Source organism: Sapajus apella, unplaced genomic scaffold, assembly GCF_009761245.1.
Source record: "Sapajus apella isolate SASKATOON/1434 unplaced genomic scaffold, GSC_monkey_1.0 scaffold17, whole genome shotgun sequence".
NCBI lineage: Eukaryota > Metazoa > Chordata > Mammalia > Primates > Cebidae > Sapajus > Sapajus apella.
In genome coordinates this window covers 12,625,038-12,645,308 of record NW_022436957.1, presented here as the reverse complement: position 1 = coordinate 12,645,308, position 20,271 = coordinate 12,625,038, and the positions used below count along the sequence as shown (strand labels likewise).

General features: G+C 43.7%; 1 pseudogene; it reads left to right on the top strand.

Annotated features, from left to right (window-relative positions):
* Positions 1 to 3,145: 3,145 nt before the first annotated feature.
* On the top strand, positions 3,146 to 4,213 carry LOC116556581 (annotated as a pseudogene).
* Positions 4,214 to 20,271: the final 16,058 nt, after the last annotated feature.

Below are 20,271 nucleotides of genomic sequence, written 5' to 3'. Positions count from 1 at the left end.
TAGTGAGATAACATGTAGCAGGTAGTCATGTATCAGAGCTAAGGACTTTGAACTTTATCTTAGAGGGACACAGAAGCCATGGACTGGTCTTTTTGATTTATTTCCTAGCCTATATTATCTTGATTCTGAGCAGCTACTATGGTCTATGATTACTGCAATAGATTGTTTGCAAAATGGTCGCCATCATTCTCCTCTCTGTATCCCTGCCTTGGGCAGTTCTCTTCACTCTAACTTTTGAGCTTGGCCACATGACTTACTTTGGACCAAGGGGAAATAACAAACATGACACTTGGAAAGTGCTTGCACTACAGTAATAAAGACACTATATGCTATGATCCAGCAATAGGACTCTTTGGTATTTAATGAGTTGAAAACATAGGTCCACAGGAAACCTGCACAGAAATAATCAGAGTATACTAGGAAATTGTGAAAAACTAACAAACAAATAAACTAAATGTAAAACATTGACTGGAAACTGTTTCACAGAAGTTCAAAGACTATACATGAAAATTTATTAACCTCATAGTCAATTAGTAAAAACCAATATAAAAACACATGGTGATCCCATTTCACATACACTAGATAGACAAAAATAATTCATTAAAACATTATATTAATCCAATATTGCCAATCATATAGAATAGACACATGTGCAAGAATGGTGGAAGAGTCAACTCATATACTCTATTAGAAATTTCTGGTAATCCTGAAGTTTCCCAGAATCTACAACCTAGCAAATTTTCTCTGAGTAGAAAATTTGTTATGTATAGGCACTTGAAAACTTAAGTATGATTAGAGCAACATTTTTCATAAGAGAAGAACATAAAATCAAATGAAGCCAAAGACTATAATAAATGAAATGGATGAGCAAATTGGGTTGTCCAAGACTCAGACACCATCAGACATGAAATAGCCTGGGGGAAAAAAAACAAAGAGATGCCAATTCATTTACTTCCTTTCATGGAAAATGCAAAAGAGGCAACGTTAAGTAAAACACTGCTTGGTGACAAATAGTAAATACTAAAGCCATAAAAAATATCCGCAGAATGATAGATAGTGGTCACCTCTGATGACAGAAGTCAAATGAAGTCAGGGTAGAGCACCACAGGGTGACTAAGAAATGCCCAAGGTCTGTTCACTACTGTGAGCCTCTAGTCTAAAGAACTTTATATGATGTTTATCTAAATGTAAAACAAACATTTTATGCATTTTTTCTGAATAAAATATAATGTATTACACATATATAAAGAATAATTTAAACACTAAAACTATAATTTATTTATTTGTTTGTTTATTTGAGACAGAGTCTTGCTCTGTTACCCAGACTAGAGTGCAGTGGCACAATCTTGGCTCACTGCAACCTCTGCCTCCTAGGTTCAAGTGATTCTCATGCCTCAGCCTCCTGAGTAACTGGAATTATAGGCAACCACCACCATGCCTGGCTAATTTTGTATTTTTAGTAGAGACAGGGTTTCGCCATGTTGGCCAGGCTGGTCTCAAACTCCTGACCTCAAGTGATCCGCCTGACTTAGCCTCTCAAAGTGCTGGGATTACAAGGGTGAGCCACTTCACCCGGCTAAAAACTATAATTAAAAAAAAAAAAAAAAAAAAAGAAAAGGCTTGCACTTTGGGGTTGTTCCTGGGACCTATGCAATCAACATCTTGTGAATAAGGCCAGGATGCCCTTCCAGAGACATGTGACTCAGTCACCTTCATCGCTTTAGCCAACAGCCAGCACCCTCTCAAGATATTTGAGTGATGCATACTACACCAATCATTTCTATTAATGCATAATCATTAGGGAAACCCAGAATGCTAGAAAGCAGGAGACATGCCACCCATAATTATACTAGCTAAAGATAACTACTATACCCTTTTTTCGTATTTTTATTTACAATCTTTTTATTATTTTTTTGAGACAAATTTTCACTCTTGTTGCTCAGGCTGGAGTGCAATGGTGCAGTCTCAGCTCATTGCAACCTCTGCCTCCTGGGTTCAAGTGATTCTTCTGCCTCAGCCTCCCATGTAGCTGGGATTACAGGTGCCCACCACCATGCCTGGCTAATTTTTTGTATTTTTAGTAGAGACAGGGTTTCACCATGTTGGCCAGGCTGGTCTTAAACTCCTGACCTCAGGTAATCCATCTGGCTCGGCCCCCCAAAATGCTGGGATTACAGGCAAGAGCCATCACGCCTGGCCTATTTCCAATCTTTTATCTGCACAGATTTGTTCTCTATATGGTTATAATCAATATATATACAGACAGTCTTGCAGTCCACTTTTTAATTTGTATTAAACAAGTATATTTTGCGCCAGGCACAGTGGCTCATACCTGTAATCCCAGCATTTTGGGAGGCCAAGGCAGGTGGATCACTTGAGGTCAGGAGTTCAAGACCAGCCTGACCAACATGGTGAAACCCCATTTCTACCAAAAACACAAAAATTAGCTGGGTGTTGTGGCAGGTGCCTGTAATCTCAGCTACTCAGGAGGCAGAGGCAGGAGAATCGCTTGAATCCGGGAGGCGGAGGTTGCAGTGTGCTGAGATTGTGCCCCTGCACTCTAGCCTAGATGATGTATCAAGACTCTGTTTCAAAAAAAAAAAAAAAAAAAGCCCAGGTGCAGTGGCTCATGCCTGTAATCCCAGCACTTTGGGAGGTTGAGGCGGGTGGATCATGAGGTCAAGAGATCAGGACCAACCTGGCCAACATGGTGAAACCCGGTCTCTACTAAAAACACATTAGCTGGGCATGGTGGCGTGCACTTGTAGTCCCAGCTACTCAGGAGACTGAGGCAGCAGAATCACTAGAACCCAGGAGGCGGAGGTTACAGTAAGCTGAGATCACACCACTGCACTCCAGCCTGGCAACAGAGTGAGACTCCATTTCAAAAAAAAAGTATATTTTTGAATATGTTACACTTCAAATATAGCATGTTTAATGGCTGAGTAATAGTCCATCTGGCAAATGAACAATAATTCCTTCGCTGTGTTTGAAAATTAGTTATATGTTGTAATAAACCTTTAAAGGTAGGCACCCTAGTCAGAGCAGACCTGAAGACCTGTGAGCCTTGCACCCAGTTAACCACTGAAGGGTTTGGCTCAGGCAAACAGCCCCTTAGGTGAGAACTCTGCCTGGGGCACCGCCGATGGTTCTGAATTATGGAGGTGAGGAGAACTTCTCTGGCCAGGTGATGTTCTTGTTGAAAGTCATATTCTAGCTCAATCGGCACTTCCTGCAAACTGTCTTTAAGAGAGGTACCTGCCCCCACTGATGCAGAAGCTGGGGCGTAGCAGGTTCCATGGTTAGGGAGGTGGGCCCTCTTGTGACCTTTGTGTGGAAGGCAGTGTTGACTCTGCTTCTGCACTGGCAGGCATTGTCTTCTACAATGAGGGGTGCTGGTTGAATGCTCCAGCCACAAGGCCCTCGTGGTGCTGAGCTGGATCTACTATCTCAGGAGAGTGGCTCCCACAGCACTGGCAACAGCACTTGACATGAGCTTGTTCAACTAGAGCTTCACAATAACCAAATCTTCAACCATCCTCTTCATTTTCATCTTCTCTCTGCTCTCCAAGCTGGGGAAGGTGCAATGGCACTGGTCCTGGTGATTCTCCTCATTACCGGGGGTCTCTTCATGTTCTCCTTCAAGTCCACACAGCCCAATGTGGAGGGCTTCGCCTTGGTGCTGGGGACCTCGCTCATTGGTGGCATTAACTGAACGCTCACCCAGACGTTCCTGTAGAAGACTGATCTTGGCCTCCAGGATGCCATCGACAGCATGTTCCACCTGCAGCCACTCATGTTTCTGGGGTTCTTCCCTCTTCTTTGCTGTATGTGAAAGTCTCCATTTGTCCATGTCTAAGAAAATCTTTCATTTCCAGGACACAGGGCTGCTCCTGGGGTACTTGGGAGCCTCTTCCTTGGTGGGCTTCTCACATTTGGTTTGGGCTTCTCTGAGTTCCTCCTGGTCTCCCGACCCTCCAGCCTCACTCTCTCCATTGCTGGCATTTGGAAGAAGTCTGCACTTTGCTGTTGGCAGCTCATCTGGTGGGTGATCAGATCAGCCACCTGAACTGGCTGGGCTTCCTGCTCTGCTCTCAGGAATAGTCTTAAAGCCCTGCACTCCAGAGGTGATGGCAGCTCTGAACCCTTGAAGGGGCTGGGCTCCAGTCCCCACCTGGAGCCACTACCCTGGAGCGGCCAGCAAGAGGAAGATGACAACCGGGAGGAGAAGTACTTTGTGGCCCAGAGGCAGCAGTGACCAGCCAAGGGGAGCAGCTTGAAAGCAGGCCGCTCCCACTAACACTTGGCAGTAGCTTAGGTGACCTGGGTGGCTGCCTCTTCATGGCAGCTGGGAGCAGTAGACTGGGAATTGCCCGAGCATGACTGTGGTGTGGCCAGGTTAAGAACTTGTGGCTCCTGCCTCTCCCTTTGGAGCGTGGTCAAACAGAGAGGGTGAGCAGCAGGCCAGCTTGGAACCTGGCCAGAGCTGGGCCCAAGCTGTGCTGGAATCGCAGCAGGAGAAGGGAGTGGACTGGTTCTTCTCAACTATTTCCCAGACTCTGACAGCCAAGACTCATTTCTGAGGCTTAGCAGCTTTCTAAGGGGACTGGGTTTGGACTGCAGAGCAATTGGGCAGGGGACCTGGAGAGGCTGGGGCCCTTATCACCTGGGCAGCATTTTTTCTCAGAGAGCACATTTATTTATACCTTGGAAATACATGGTTCACGTTCCAGAGAAAAGGAACAAAAAAAACCTTCATAAGCATAAAAGTCTCTCCAAATTTAGGATTATTCCATATAACATTCCCATGAAGCAGAGTAATTGGATCAAAAGGTGTGAATACCATTGAGGGCCAGTACACATTAACAACTCGCACAAAGGATTTCATACCAGTTTACACACCCACCAACATTGTCTAAGTGGTCATTTCACCAAAGCCTCAAAGGCCCCACGGGTTCCTGTGGTGGTTCATTTTGCTTTCTGTCTTTTTTAATTTGGGTGGGAAATTAATTCTGGTTTTCATTTTAATTATTTCTTCAATAACTAATAAGGTGGAACTGTTAGAAAGTCACATTTTTCAGTGCCTATCAGAGCACTAGGCTAGTTGATTTCAGTTGTCTTAAAATAACTTTCTTCATATCCACACAATAGCTGCTTCCAAATTTCCATATAGTAAGTGTCTAGAAATAGCTATCTGTTTGAATCTGTGTTCACACAACAATTTTAAAATATTAAGAAAATATTAGTTGTCTATATCTAAGAATAAGCCTATTCAATGAAGATTACTGGGGGAGACCTAAAATCCCAAACTACCCATTGATATTGCCAGGAAATCCACACCACAATATTGCTGCGATTTACAGATGAGTACCCTAAGCCTTGGAGGATTTCAGAAATTTGCCCAGCTGGGCATGGTGGCTCACAATTGTAATCCCAGCACTTTGGGAGGCAGAGGCAGGAGGATCACTTGAGCCCAAGAGTTCAAGACCAACGTGGGCAACATAACGAAACTCCATTTCTACAAAGAATACAAAAATTAGCCAGGTATGTTGCATGCGCCTGTAGTCCCAGCTACTAACTAGGGAGGCTGAGGCAGAACCATCCCCTGAAGCTAGGAGGTCAAGGCTGCAGTGAGCCATGATCAAACCACTGCACTCCAGCCTGGGCAACAGAGTGAGATCTTACCAAAAAAAAAAAAAAAAGAAGGAAGGGAGGGAGGGAGGGAAGAAAGAAAAAGAAACTTGCTCCAGAGTCCCATAGATATATAAACTTCAGAGAATGTAAATAGACAATCAGGGCAGAGTGGATGGGGGCCCTCAGTTCATAGAACGAAAATCAAATTAAGTAGCAAGAATGACATAACACCGTTACAAGATCTTTCTGTTACATCTCAAATACAACCACTTTTCATATCTCTACTGCTGCTACCCCATCCAAAGCACAACCTCTTGCTCTCTCTCTGCTGGATTACTACAGTAGTCTGCACACTAGTTTCCAAGTCTATTCATACTCCTCTACAGCTTACCTTCTACAAGTCTCCTAAAGATGTTAGCAGTCTTCCTTTTTTTTATTTTGAGACAGAGTCTTACTTTGTCGCCCAGGCTGGAGAGAAGTGGCGCAGTCTCGGCTCACTGAAACCTCGGCCTCCTGGGCTCAAGTGATTCTCCCACCTCAGCCTTCTGAGTAGCTGGGACTACAGGCTCACACCACCATGCCTAGCTAATTTTTTTTTTTTTTGTATTTTTAGTAGAGATGAGGTTTCACCATGTTGGCTAGGCTGGTCTCAAACTCCTGACTTCAGGTGATCCACCCACCTCGGCCTCCCAAAGTGCTGGGATTACAGGCATAAACCACCGTGCCTGGCCACAATCTTCTTCTTCCTTTTATTCATTTGGCAGTGAAGGAAACTTGCATAGGTGGCTCTGATCAGCTTCCTCTCACACCTTGTAGTTCCTCCCCACCCCCAGGGAAAAAAAAAGAACTATAAGCACATGAGCCCAAGCTGACTCATTCCCCACCTGCAGGACTTGACTTTGGCCATGCCTGGGTAGGAACAGCAGCCTGACCATCATCTCAGCCACCTGAAAACAGTCTTGCTCATTCTCTCTGCTCAATTTACAGCCTGCCAGATGGAGGGGGGTCTTAAGTACCTGCTATGGGACAGGCACTATGCCAGGCAATAGGTACAAGACAGTGAACAAGACACAAATGGTTATAGAATTTTGGCACTTGCTTTCTAGCAAGGGATACTGACAAAAGTAAATAAAGAAAATTCAAGCACTAGGAAGCAAGTGGAGTATTAAATTAGCCTAGAAAGTAATAGGGAGGGCAGTCAACTGACTTAGATTGGGTGGTTGACAAAGCTCTCCCTAGGAAAATGACATTTAAACTGAGACTCAAAGAAAGAGAAGGAGGGGTGGGGTTGGGGGTGTGGAGAAGCTGAAACAGAACAATAAGTTCAAAGGCCCTGAGATGGAGCAAAAAATGGACAAGTTCAGTGATCTGAAAGAGCAGAATGTCCTTGGTGCACAGTGAGCAAAAGGAAGTTTGATACAAAATGTCCCTGAGATATAAGTAGGAGTCTAATTATGTAAGACCTTAGAGACTATGATAAGGAGTTTGGATTTCATTCAAGGTACAACGGAAAGGCGTAAGAAGAGTTAATGAAGGAAATAAAATTAATCAACTATCCCTTGATGTTTTATGAGAAATGGATTGGAATGTTCCTGAATGGTGGTAGAAAGATCAGGTGGGAGTCTGTGGCTCTGATCAGGTGAAAGATAATGGTGGCTGGGACTGGGCTGGTGGCCATGAAGATGGAAAGAATTGGTGGGCTATCAAGATACATTTTAGAGGTAAAATCAAAAGAAATTGCTAAAAAGAAAAATCCGTTTTCACCAAATACTAACAGACTCATTTTTGTCTTTAACAGTTAAAAAAATCACTAAATACCCCTAGATCACAATGGCAATATATATATAACGACAATCCCAGAAAGAAAAGTTGGCCAGGCATGGTGGCTCATGCCTGTAATCCCAGCACTTTGGGAAGCTGAGGCGGGAGGATCACCTGTGATCAGGAGTTTGAGACCAGCCTGGCCAACATAGTGAAACCCCGCTTCTACTAAAAATGCAAAAAATTTAGCCATGTGTGGTGGCAGACGCCTATAATCCTAGCTACTTGGGAGGCTGAGACAAGGAGAATCACTTGAACCTGGGAGGCAGAGGTTGCAATGAGCCAAGATCACTCCAGTGCCAGGCTCTGGCTCAAAAAAAAAAAAAAAAAAAGAAAGAAAAGTTATACTGCCATTTGTGATCTAAATTTTAAGAAATCATTCTGAAGGACTTTGATGAAACAGGTGCTTACAATTGGATGGCTGATGACTCACAAAATGTATAATCATTAAAAAATAAACTTCCTTTTAGAATTGAGCATGACTCCAAGGTTTCTGGTTGCATAATGAGTTGGTTGACATTGCCCTTTACTAAGATAAGGACAACTGGGCAGGAAAATAAGGTTGTGCACAGGGATTAAGAGTTCAACGCCAGACATGTTAAGTTTGAGATGGGCTTAGTCTTCTTGACTCTGGATAAGGTAAGTACACGATGGTTCTTTATAAAAATAAATGTGACCTAGGTTGACACAACAAATTATGAACTAATAACAGTGGAGAACAAGCTGTAAAAGAGCTTCCAAAAGTAAAAGCACTCAGAACTGCTGTGTTTCTCAGAGAATTTATTTGAAACTTGAAAATAATAACACTCTGAGGTAGGTACAGGATTATTGCTCTCTTATTGTAGATGAGTAAACAGTGGAAATTTTTAAAGCTCATCCAAAAAAAACACATCTAATAAGGGGAGAAATTGGGATCATACAAATTGTAACAACCTATCGTAAATGTAGGAAAAGATTATTTTTCTAGGACTTTGTGCCGGATAGTACGTTATATTCTCCCAGTTCCAAATCGGTCCTTCTATGTTCTGGCTCACGATGCCAGGGCTGGGACTGCAAACATTTCTGCTTTGCCAGCTGCTCTCTGCTAGGCCTGCCAGTAGGGGGAGCTAGATGGCGACGGAAAGTCTGGAGAAGGGGAAAGAGACTTGCCCTTCCCCATCTGCTTCATACATCTTGGCTGCCGCAGTCCCTTGCAGCAGGGGATGGCGCCCTCTACCCTGAGATCTGGGTCCCAGTCCCTTCCTCTACGTTTGTAAGTTTTAATAATTCCGACCTCTTCCTTTGTTCACTCAGCCTTCCTTTGCTCATCTTAGAGTTCTCTTTTGAGTCTCTCCTAGTTCAAGATCCTTTATGTTAAATTCTGTTTAAGTGACTGATGTGATTTCTGTCTCCTGACTGACCCACGGTTAATATAGGCCTAAAAAAATTCCCAATCAGTGTAACTTATGAATACAGACGCTAAATCCTAAATGCAATATTAGTAAACTCAGCAGCGAAATAGTTAAGTCTCATGACATGGATCATCCTGGTGAAACAGGCCTAATTTAACATGTTAAATAAGTGAAATTTAAGATATTATTATGCAAGACACAATCAGGAACAGGGGAGACAATTATGACCAAAATCAAAGTCCTGTCCTTCAAGGAGCTTCAGGGAAGCCAGATATTTCTTGAATAGTCACATAAACACATGCTCCGAGAGAGCTTATTATTTATTTAATATATTTTTTTCCTTTTTTTTTTTTTGAGGCAGAGCCTCTGTCGCCCAGGCTGGAGTGTGGTGGCACAATCTCGGCTCATTGCAACCTCTGCCTCCTGGTTCAAGCAATTCTCCTGCCTCAGTCTCCCAAGGAGTTGGGATTACAGATTTGCGCCACCACACCTGGCTAATTTTTGTATTTTTAGTAGAGACAGGGTTTCGCCTCATTAGCCAGGCTGGTCTTGAACTCTTGACCTCAGGTGATCTGCCCGCCTCGGCCTCCCAAAGTGCTGGGATTACAGGCATGAGCTACCATGCCTGGCAATTATATATTTATATATATATATGGACAACATCTTGCATATTGCTCTGTCACCCAGGCTAGAGTGCAGTGGTGTGATCATGGCTCCACCTCCCAGGCTCAAGTGATCCTCCCACCTCAGCCTCCCAAGGAGCTAGGACTACAGGCACAGGCCACCACGCCCAGCTAATCCGTGAGAGCTTTTAATAGAAAATGTGACATGGTCAGGAAGGTCAAAGAATGCTTCCCTGAGGAAGTGACACTTGGATGGATATTTGAAGGACATATAAATAACTATTCAGGCAAAGAGACAAGGGAAGAGCATGTGCAAAAGAGCATGTGCTAGGCCAGGCACAGTGGCTCACACCTGTAATCCCAACACTTTGGAAGTCCGAGGCGGGAGGATCACTTGAAGTCTGGAGTTCAAGACCAGCCTGGCCAACAGGGTGAAACCCCGTCTCTTCTAAAAATACAAAATCAGGGGGGCATGGTGACTCACACCTGTAGTCCTAGCTACTCAGGAGGCTGAGGTGGGAGGATCGCTTGAGTCTGGGAGGCAGAGGTTGCAGTGAGCCAAGACCTCACCACTGCCTGGGTGACAGACCGAGACTGTCTCAAAAAAAAAAAAAAAAATCTCCACTGCAGAGTGCTCATCTGAGGCGCTTTTAAATATCTCACACGGCACGGCAGACTATGTCAAGATCTGGGGGGAAGACCCAAGCATCAGTATTTTTTTAAATTCCTCAGGTGATTCCAATGTGTAGCCAAGGTTGAGAATCGACAGACTATTATTGTATTCAAAGTCCTATTCTAAATTCCAGTGCTGTTAAAAAAAAATAAAAAGCATGCAATGCATGCCTCTGCTGGGTGTGGTGGTTCACCACTGTAATCCCAGCACTTTGGGAGGCTGAGGCAGGAGGATCACTTGAGCCCAGGAGTCTGAGACCAACCTGGACAACAGACTGCCATCTCTATTTTTAAAAGTAAATATTCCTTTTAGTAGAAGATAGCTAAAATAAATAAATATATATAGCATATTTTAAAAATTTAAAAAAGTATGCCTGTATACGGAGTTACTTCACTGATTAATAACAAATTCTATTTTTACGTAAAATAATTTTTCCTTGAGCATTTCAGTCTGCTCAAGCAATTAAAGATAAACAGGTTGGTTAGACATTTAAACTTATAACTGTTTGAACCTTATTAATTGCCCACTTCAACAGAACTAGTGGACTTAAGATGCAAATGAAAACTGCAAGTTAAAAGCAATAAAAAAATTAATGATTGAACCTCTGTTGTTGCAGAGAGATGATTATTTGATAACACTCATGTTTATTTCAAAAGCAAAGGAGCTGCCTGTTATAAAGATTCTAATCTCCAGCTCCTTCATCCAGAGTTCTAAAGTTGTAGTCACTTTTTGGAAAAAGTTTTTATTGTGAAATAATTTCAAACTTGCAGAAAAGTTACAAGAATAGTACAAAGAATTTCCATATACCCCCTTCACCCAAATTTGCCAATTGTTAACATTTTGCCATTCTCTAGATAGACAGCTAGACATATGATAGGTGAATGTAGATAGCTATAGATAGTTTTGATTTATAAGAGAGTAAGTTTATCATGTCCCTTTACCCCCTAAATACTTCAGAGTGTACGTCCCAAGAACAAGAACATTTCCTTACATAACCACAGTTCAATCACAAGAATTTGGAAATTTAATGGTGCTATAACACTGTTATCCAATCTACAGCTCATATTCAAAATTTCCAGTTGTATCAAAAATGTCCTTTCTAGCACTTTCTCCCAGTCCAGGATCTAATTCACAAGTACACGTGGCATATATCACCACTCTTCAATCTCCTTTATCTGAGACAGTTCAGTTAATACGTTGCAGAAGATCCTTCAGTCTGGGTATGTGTGATGTTTTCTCAAGAGTAGATTGAGTTACACTTTTTTATTTTTTTGAGACAGAGTCTCGCTCTGTCACTTAGGCTGGAGTGCAGTGGCACGATCTCAACTCACTGCAATCTCTGACTCCCAGGTTCAAGAGATTCTCCTGCCTCAGCCTCCCAAGTAGCTGGAATAGCCACCTGCCACCATGCCTGACTAATTTTTGTATTTTTAGTAGAGACGAGGTTCCGCCATGCTGGCCAGGCTGGCACATTTTTTTTTTTTTTTTTTTAGACCGAGTCTCGCCTCCCTCTGTCGCCCAGGCTGGAGTGCAGTGGCGTGATCTCGGCTCACTGAAACCTCTGCCTCCTGGGCTTAAGCGATTCTCATGCCTCAGCTTCTCCAGTAGCTGGGATTACAGGCACCTGCCCCCACTCCTGGCTAATTTTTTGTATTTTTAGAAGAGACAGGGTTTCATCATGTTGGTCAGTCTAGTCTGGAACTCTTGACCTCAAGTGATTTGCCAGCCTCAGCCTCCCAAAATGCTGGGATTACAGGTATGAGGCACTGCACCTGGCTGAGTTATACATTTTTTCATGGGGATACCACATAAGAGATGATGTGTTCTTCTCAGGGAACTACATCAGAAGGTTCATGACATCAACTTGCCCCATTACTGGTGATGTTCGCTTTGGTCACTTGGCTAAGATGCTGTCTGGTGTCTATCAGGTTATCATGTTAGGGTTACTAATTTCCCTTTGTGATGTCATCTGCGGGGATCTACCTGCAGGGTCCAGACTAGGCTGAGGTGAGTGAGCTTAGGGACATAAGCACTATTCCAGGCCCCGATGGGGAGATCCTAGTCCCTCTTTTTAAAAATGCCAAGTCAGCCGGGCGCGGTGGCTCAAGCCTGTAATCCCAGCACTTTGGGAGGCCGAGGCGGGTGGATCACGAGGTCAAGAGATCGAGACCATCCTGGTCAACATGGTGAAACCCCGTCTCTACTAAAACTACAAAAAATTAGCTGGGCATGGTGGTGCGTGCCTGTAATCCCAGCTACTCAGGAGGCTGGGGCAGGAGAATTGCCTGAACCCAGGAGACGGAGGTTGCGGTGAGCCGAGATCGCGCCATTGCACTCCAGCCTGGGTAACAAGAGCGAAACTCCGTCTCAAAAAAATAAATAAATAAAATAAAATAAAAATGCCAAGTCATGTAATCAGTTCACCTGCCATCTCTTATCAGGTTCAGGAGGAAATCTTGCAAAAATAAAATTATGCTATCAAAATTTTAACAGGAAATTTAAATCAAATCAAGACATCAAATTTGGCCTAAGTGAGAAGAAAAGAGAAAGCAGGAAGAGCAATCCAGGTGGGTGGGGATCAAATAAAAGCAAAGCAAGCAGGACAGGACAGGGTCTGCTGGGCAAAAGTCACAGGTGCTCGCAGCAGAGGGTGCTGGTTGGGATGACTGTGAAGGCGTCCTAACTGGGGCCCCTAAGTCCATCCTTGTCCCCCTACAGTCTGTCTCAGCATAGAAAGCCAAGTGATCCTTTAAAACTCAAAGTTGCACTTGGAGGGAAATGCTAATGGTTCACAGGGCTCTGCCTGAGCCGCCGACACCCACCTTGCTGACCTCTTCACCCACTGATCACCATAGCTCAGTGATCTGGCAGTGCAGAACTGCTCTACTCTAGTCCTGCAAGAACAGAACGAGGCCACCCACCTTGCCTCGCCTCCGCTGTGTCGGGGACTTTGCATTATCTCCCTCAGCCTGGGACATTGTGTCCCCAGAGAGCCACGTGGCTTCCTCTCCCTCCTTCAGATTTCTGCTCAACTTTTTCAGCAGGACCTTCTCTGACTAACTCTTGCAAAATCCTCCCTGCTACCTCCCTACCTCCCTTCTCTGCTTTACTTTTCTCCAGGGCACTTATAATCAGCCAACGGACAAATGGGATTCTTCGTCTCTTTCCATTCAACTTCCCCTACATCGCAATGTATCCACAGAACATCATGCTAAGCTGGAGCTTTTTCCCAGAATTCTCGGCTCTGCATGGTTCCAGGTTAGCACTGGCCACTAGAGACATTCTGTAGGTGATGTGGAGGGCAGATCTACACCAGGTAGCATATTTTTGAAGCTCTGAAGGTTAGTTGGGGTGGAGGAGGGTGAAGGCACTATGGCAGCTTGCAGGCAGTATCACTGAGCTGATCCCTTGCTTAGGTGGCACTGGGCAGCTCCTTCAGCAACGCCAAAGCCTGGGTCAAATGCGTGTGCAGTTCCATGGCAAAGAGTACCAGTACCAGCTTCTCGTGCAGGCCACACACAACACCAAGACAAGAGGTGGTGAGAGGTTGGACATGGGTTCCAGTTTGTCCCCAAGCATTCCAATTGTTGTTCACATGCAGTTCTCCTTCCTAAATGCAGGTCTGGCTGACCTACAGCTACTTCAGGCTCAACAATAAACACGGAAGTGACAGCTTACACATATTCTTCCCCCGGGCCCCATAGTGGCATAGGATCGAGTCCCTATAATGAATCCCTTGTTCTAGATCACTCATGGCAGTTCTGCTTGTCAGATCAACCCCTGACTGATACACTTCCCACCATGCTCAGTGGTATTAGAGTGGCTACAGGCATTTTGGGGACCTGGCTAGGGAAAGTTGAGTTGGAGATACATTTGGCTAGGGTTTAGAGAAACATGTGGTTGGCAGTCATTTCCATGAATGGTTAAGTCATTGATTAGCCATCCAAATAAGGAATGGCTCCCATGAATACTCCTATAGCCCACTGCCAGAGGACATATCACAATATGATCATGTCCGAGTACACTGGCACCAGATGTGGGTAGTGAACCAAAAACAAGGCTTAAGGCCAGGTGCAGTGGCTCATATCTGTAATCCCAGCACTTTGGGAGGCCGAGGCGGGTGGATCACCTGAGGTCAGGAGTTCAAAACCAGCCTAGCCAACATGGCAAAACCCGCCTCTACTGAAAATACAAAAATTAGCCGGGCTTGGTGCTGTGCACCTGTAATCCCAGCTACTTAAGAGGCTGAGGCAGGAGAATCACTTGAAGCCGGGAGGCAGAGGTTGCAGTGAGACAAGATCATGCCACTGCACTCCAGCCTGGGCAACAGAGCGAGATTCCGTCTCAAAACCAAAAATGAAACAAGGCTTAAAGTGCATAAAGCCAGAAGCAAGTCTGGGGAGAGTTCTTCTAAGCATACTATGTGATTTTTCCAGATTTTGTGATGTTTCTGGTATTTGTCAGCTTTTGAACATTTGCAATGTGTCGTGATTTCTCATTCGAAATAATTATTCATTCTTGTATCTAATGTTGTACTATGAACTCATATTATTGTTCTTAAAGAGGGCCCCCAAACTGCATAAGCCTCGGCACCCATGAGATCATCTTCTGCTCTTAAATATCAAGCTGAAGAAACTGGAATCCACTGGAATCAGGAACCATCGCAGGATTCTGGCAGAAGAATGGAATAATCAGATCTGTACCAAGCAGTGATGTGTTGGAGCAGGGTCGTATTGGCTAATGAGAGCTCATTGTGAAGTTTTCAGGAATTTTATGAGGTGACTGACGTCAGATTGGTAGCTTGAAATCAGCCACTGCAGGAGGATTTATAGCACAGAAATCGGCAAGTGCTGCAAATCAGGCCTTGCCCCACCACCAGAGAGCCAGTTGTTAAACATATACCAACACATCACTTGTATAATGCCAGGTGATTGCCTTGGTCATATATCTTCATGAGAAAATATCCCTGGAATGAATTTACTCTCAAGTGTAGCTAATAGAGATGCGGGTTAGGGAGGGAAGAAAGGGTAGAAGGCATCACAGAGGAAAAGTTGCTTGAAAGCTTTGAGTAGCTGAAGGAGAGAAATAAAGAAAAAGGATGGAAAACTCAAGAGAAACAAGATTGTACCCATCCTTCAACTTTGCCTAAGATGAATCCTGCTGATCTTCCCTTCTACATGGGAACACACTGCAGTGAATATTTGTATTTATTTATTTAGTTAGTTATGTTTTTGAGACAGAGTATTGCTCTGTCGCTTAGGCTGGAATGCAGTGGCATGATCTTGGCTCACTGCAACCTCTGCCTCCCAGGTTCAGGCGATTCTCCTGTCTCAGCCTTCTGAATAGCTGAGATCACAGGCATATGTCACCACACTCGGCAAATTTCTGTATTTTCAGTAGAGACAGGGTTTCTCCATGTTGGCCAGGCTGGTCTTGAACTCCTGGCCTCAAATGATCCACCCACCTTGGCCTCCCAAAGTGCTGGGATTACAGGCATGAGCCACTATGCCCTGCCTGCAGTGGAGATTTTTCAGTTTGTGTGTTGCATGGTTACTTGGGGAAGAACTGATTATAGCACATTAATTTAATATTCTAAATTGGATTTAGAATCACAATAAAAGGTCATTGTCTGTTTCTGGGGGGAATTTCAAGATATATATTAAAATAAATATGACGATATATATTTTCAATGATGTTCTTAAATTACACAGATAATATTTCATCTAGTCTAAGGTGCCATGATTACACAATGCATCATTATTTTATATATATAACTAAGAAAAAAATGTTGCCAACTATACTATGACATGTTTCAGATGAAACCTGAATTCAGAGATGTTAAAATGTGGGAGGAAAAGAGAATGAGTCTCATAATCAGTGAAATATGAAATAACCCTTGGATCTCTCCTGGGCTAAAAGGATTGTTTGAGAAATGAGGAAATTCTAGATCCGGAAGAGCAAACCACCTACTTAAGGGCATAGTCCTAGTTAGTCACAGAATTGCAAATGAAACCCAATTTCTCCCAGCCTTGATCAGAGCTCACGGTGATTAGAGAATTTCATACATCAGAGACAGCAATAAGAGGCTAGTGTGGAAGTACCTTTTACCTCTGAGAATACAATGTGCTAAAATGTACGGAACGTCCTCTGATGAATCAGAAAATGCTACATAGAGAAAAATGACAGCATCTGCTAAAAAGGTTCCCATGTCTAGCATTGGTTTCTTTTTTTCTTTTTTTTGAGATGGAGTCTCACTCTGCCACCCAGGCTGGAGTGCAGTGGCGCGGTCTCAGCTCACTGCAACCTCTGCCTCCCGGGTTCAAGTGATTCTCCTGCCTCAGCCTTCCTAGAAGCTGGGATGACAGGTGTGTGCCACCTTGCCCAGCTAATTTCTGTTTTGCTCTATTTTTTGTTTTGTTTTGTTTTGTTTTAGTAGAGACAGGGTTTCACCATGTTGGCAGGCTGGTCTCGAACTCCTGACCTAAGGTGATCTGCCTGCCTCGGCCTCCCAAAGTGCTGGGGTTACAGGTGTGAGCCACTGCACCCAGCTTAGCAATCATTTCTCTTATAGATTTCCAGTGTCTGTAATAGTGTCTTGCTGAAATATTTATTGGCATATTGTAGGTTCTCAATGAATGTTAGATACATTTATCTAGCTCAGTGACTTTCTTGATGACTTTGTACCGGTTACTTCATTTCTCTGGGTCTGCTGCATCTTCATCAAATGGGCATACTAATAAACTTTTTTGAGGGGCATAGTAAAGATTAAATGAAATGGGAATATAAGTCTGCCTGGCACAGAAGCTGACCGATGGTGGGAACATCAATGTTAGTTTTCTTCATCCTTGAAGTATTGTTGTTAGATTTAAAGTCATTTAAATGCCAACTTTGTAAAACCATTCAAAAAAATCGGTATTCCTATACAGTCTAATGTGCTAGTCCAATATGGTAGCCACTAGCTACACATGGCTACTTAAATTTATAATTAGCCAAGTGCAGTGGCTCATGCTTGTAATCCCAGCGCTTTGGGAGGCCGAGGTGGGAGTGCGAGACCAGGCTGAGAAACACAGGGAGACCCTGTCTCTATAAAAAAAAATTAAAATTAGCCATGCACAGTGGCTCAGCCCTGTAGTCCAAGCTACTTGGAAGGCTGAGGTGGGAGGATTACTTGAGCCCAGGAGGTTGAGGTTGCAGTGAGCCATGCTTTCACCACTGCACTCCAGCTTGGGTGACAGAGCAAGACCCTGTCTCAACAAAAGAAATAAAGTAAAGTAAAATAAAAATAAATTTATAATTAAATAAACTAAAATTAAAATTTCTTCAGTCACGTTAGCCACATATCCACTTGTGGCTAGTGGCTGGCATGCTGGACAACACAGATATTGGTTATTTCCATCATCGCAGAAAGTTCCATTGGCTAGCGCTGCTCTACATTCGTGAGAAGACCGCAATGTCCCTGGTTTTTTCCTCAACCCAAGCAAGGAGATCCCAAAATATGTTATACCAAACGTCACTTGATTAATATATTTGTGCGCCCTCCCGTGGCTAGAGGTGGAAACTAGTCTGAGTTTAGCAGATGAAGCCCCACAATTATAAAAGGATAGCTTAGAAATCTTCAGTAATCTGACCACTAGAAAGAAAAGTGACATAAAATATAATATGCATTTTGAATACTCTAGAGACTACTAAGGAAAATCTGTTTGAGAAGGTTTGATCACGTAATCTTATTATTCCTGTATCTCAGTATTTTCTGAACTACCTACCCGTGTGGGATAAAGACATTCATTCTCTGTTTAAACAAAGGATGGTTCTATATGGCTGTTTAAAAGTGCGGAGAGACGGGCAAGATTATTCAATGAACGATCCCAGGCACTCTCTCAGTGGCACCTAGCAACAAACAAGCTGGAACCTGTGGCTCCCCCTGTGGGGACTGAGAGGACTAGACTGAGACGCCGCTTCCCACTGGATGAAGGGGACTCCTGTTTCTGGGTGCCGGGCACCTGGCCCTTCCCGGCACTCCCCCACACAGCTGGCACCAGCGCTCAGCCTGCCTGGAGCCTGAGCTCAAGAGTTTATGCCTGACCCACCACTCATGCAAGGCTGTTCTCACGCTTGCGCATTAGAAATGGAGAACCATGGAGACGGGGCGGCGGGGAGGGCGCGAGGGGGCTTCCTGGGGAGCAGTCCCCGTCGGAGTTCTGCGGATCCCCGAGCACCCTCGCCACAGGATGCACAAAACGTGAGGGATCTGGGTGGCCGCTTACTCTTCTGCCTGGGATTTTAGCCTCACCAGTGACACCCCTGGGGCTGGGGTGGGGCGGGGGGAAGCTAAATCTCTTTGTACAGATTTTTTTCTGAAGACATTAATGTATTGATATTTACACACACACACAATCAGTAAACACAGAGAAATACAAAGAAAATAAAGATCACTCATAATCCTGTCACCCAGATAAAATCACTAATACAGCTAAATACACGGTTATACTACACATAATGGCATTTCCCCCTACACTAGTTTACTTAGCTTTAAGAGATATTCAGTGAGCAATGCACGTGGCCAAACAGCAGCTGCCTCCTGAGGTCTGGCACAGCTTCCGGGTCCCTCCCCCACTCAGGACATGCACAGTGCAAGAATTGGGTTGAACCCGGCGTAGTTCTTCAACTCAGAACAGCTACCCCTTCAAATGGGCACCTACGTATGTACACTGTGTTCGGTGCATTGTCCCTGTCTAGGAGCAAGTGCCAAGTCACATCCCTTCTCTTGCAGCTGCAATTCATCAATCAGGAGTTTCACAAAGAATGTTTTTGGAAACCAGGTACACGCTGACCCTCTAACGTTTTACAATTATCTGAGCCCACTACATTCTGGGGCACAGAGACACATCATGTTGGCTCTTCTTTTTTTAAAAAATTAGCTTTATTGAGATGTAATCACATACTATACAATTCACCCAATTAAAGTATACAAGTGACTAGCTTTTAGTACACTCACAATCCAATTATAGAACATTTTCATATCTCCTAAAAGAAAGTGGACAAATTAGAAATCACTCCTCATTTTCCCCCAAACCTTCCAAAGTTAGGTAATCACTAATCCATTTTGTGTCTTTATGGATTTGTCTATTCTGGCCATTTCATATAAATGGGACCATATGGCCAGGCAAGGTGGTTCACACCTGTAATCCCAGCACTTTGGGAGGCTGAGGTGGGCAGATCATCTGAAGTCAGCAGTTCAAGACCAGCCTGATCAACATGGTGAAACCTCATCACTAAATACAAAAAAATAGGCAGGCATGGTGGCGCATGCCTGTAAACCCAGCTACACAGGAGTCTGAAGCAGGAGAATCACTGAAACCTGGGAGGCAGAGGTTGCAGTGAGCTGAGATCGTGCCACTGCACTCCAGCCTGGGTGACAGAGTGAGACTCCGTCTAATAAATGAATAAATAAAATAGGGCCATACAATATGTGTTTTTTGTGTCTGGCTTCTTTCATTTAGTATGAAGTTTTCAAGGTTTATCCATGTCATAGCATGTATCAAGACTTCATTTCTTTTTATTGCCAAATAGTATTTCATTGTATAGGCATAACGCATTTACGAATTTTATTTACTCATTTGTCAGTTGGTGTAATTTGGGTTGTTTCCATTTTTTAGCTATTGCGAATAATACTGCTGTGAACATTCATGTACAACTTTTTATGTGACTATATATTTTCATTCTGCTTGGGTACATACCTAGGAGTGGAATTGCAGAGTCATATGATAACTCTGTGTTTAACTTTTTGAGGAACTTCTAAACTGTTTTCCAATTCGACTGCACTATTTTCACCAGCAGTGTATAAAGGTTCCAGTTTCTCCACATACTTACCAACACTTGTTATTATGTCTGGTTTTTTTTTTAATTTTATGTATTTATTTTTCAATAGTTTTGGGGGAGCAGGTGGTGTTTGGCTGCATGGAAAAGTTCTTTAATGGTGATTTCCGAGATTTTGGTTCACCCATCACCAGAGCAGTGTACACTGTACCTAATGTGCAGTCTTTTATCCCTCACCCCTCTCCCACCCTTTCCCCTGAATTCCCAAAGTCCACTGTATCATTCTTATGCCTTTGTGTTCTCATAGCTGAGC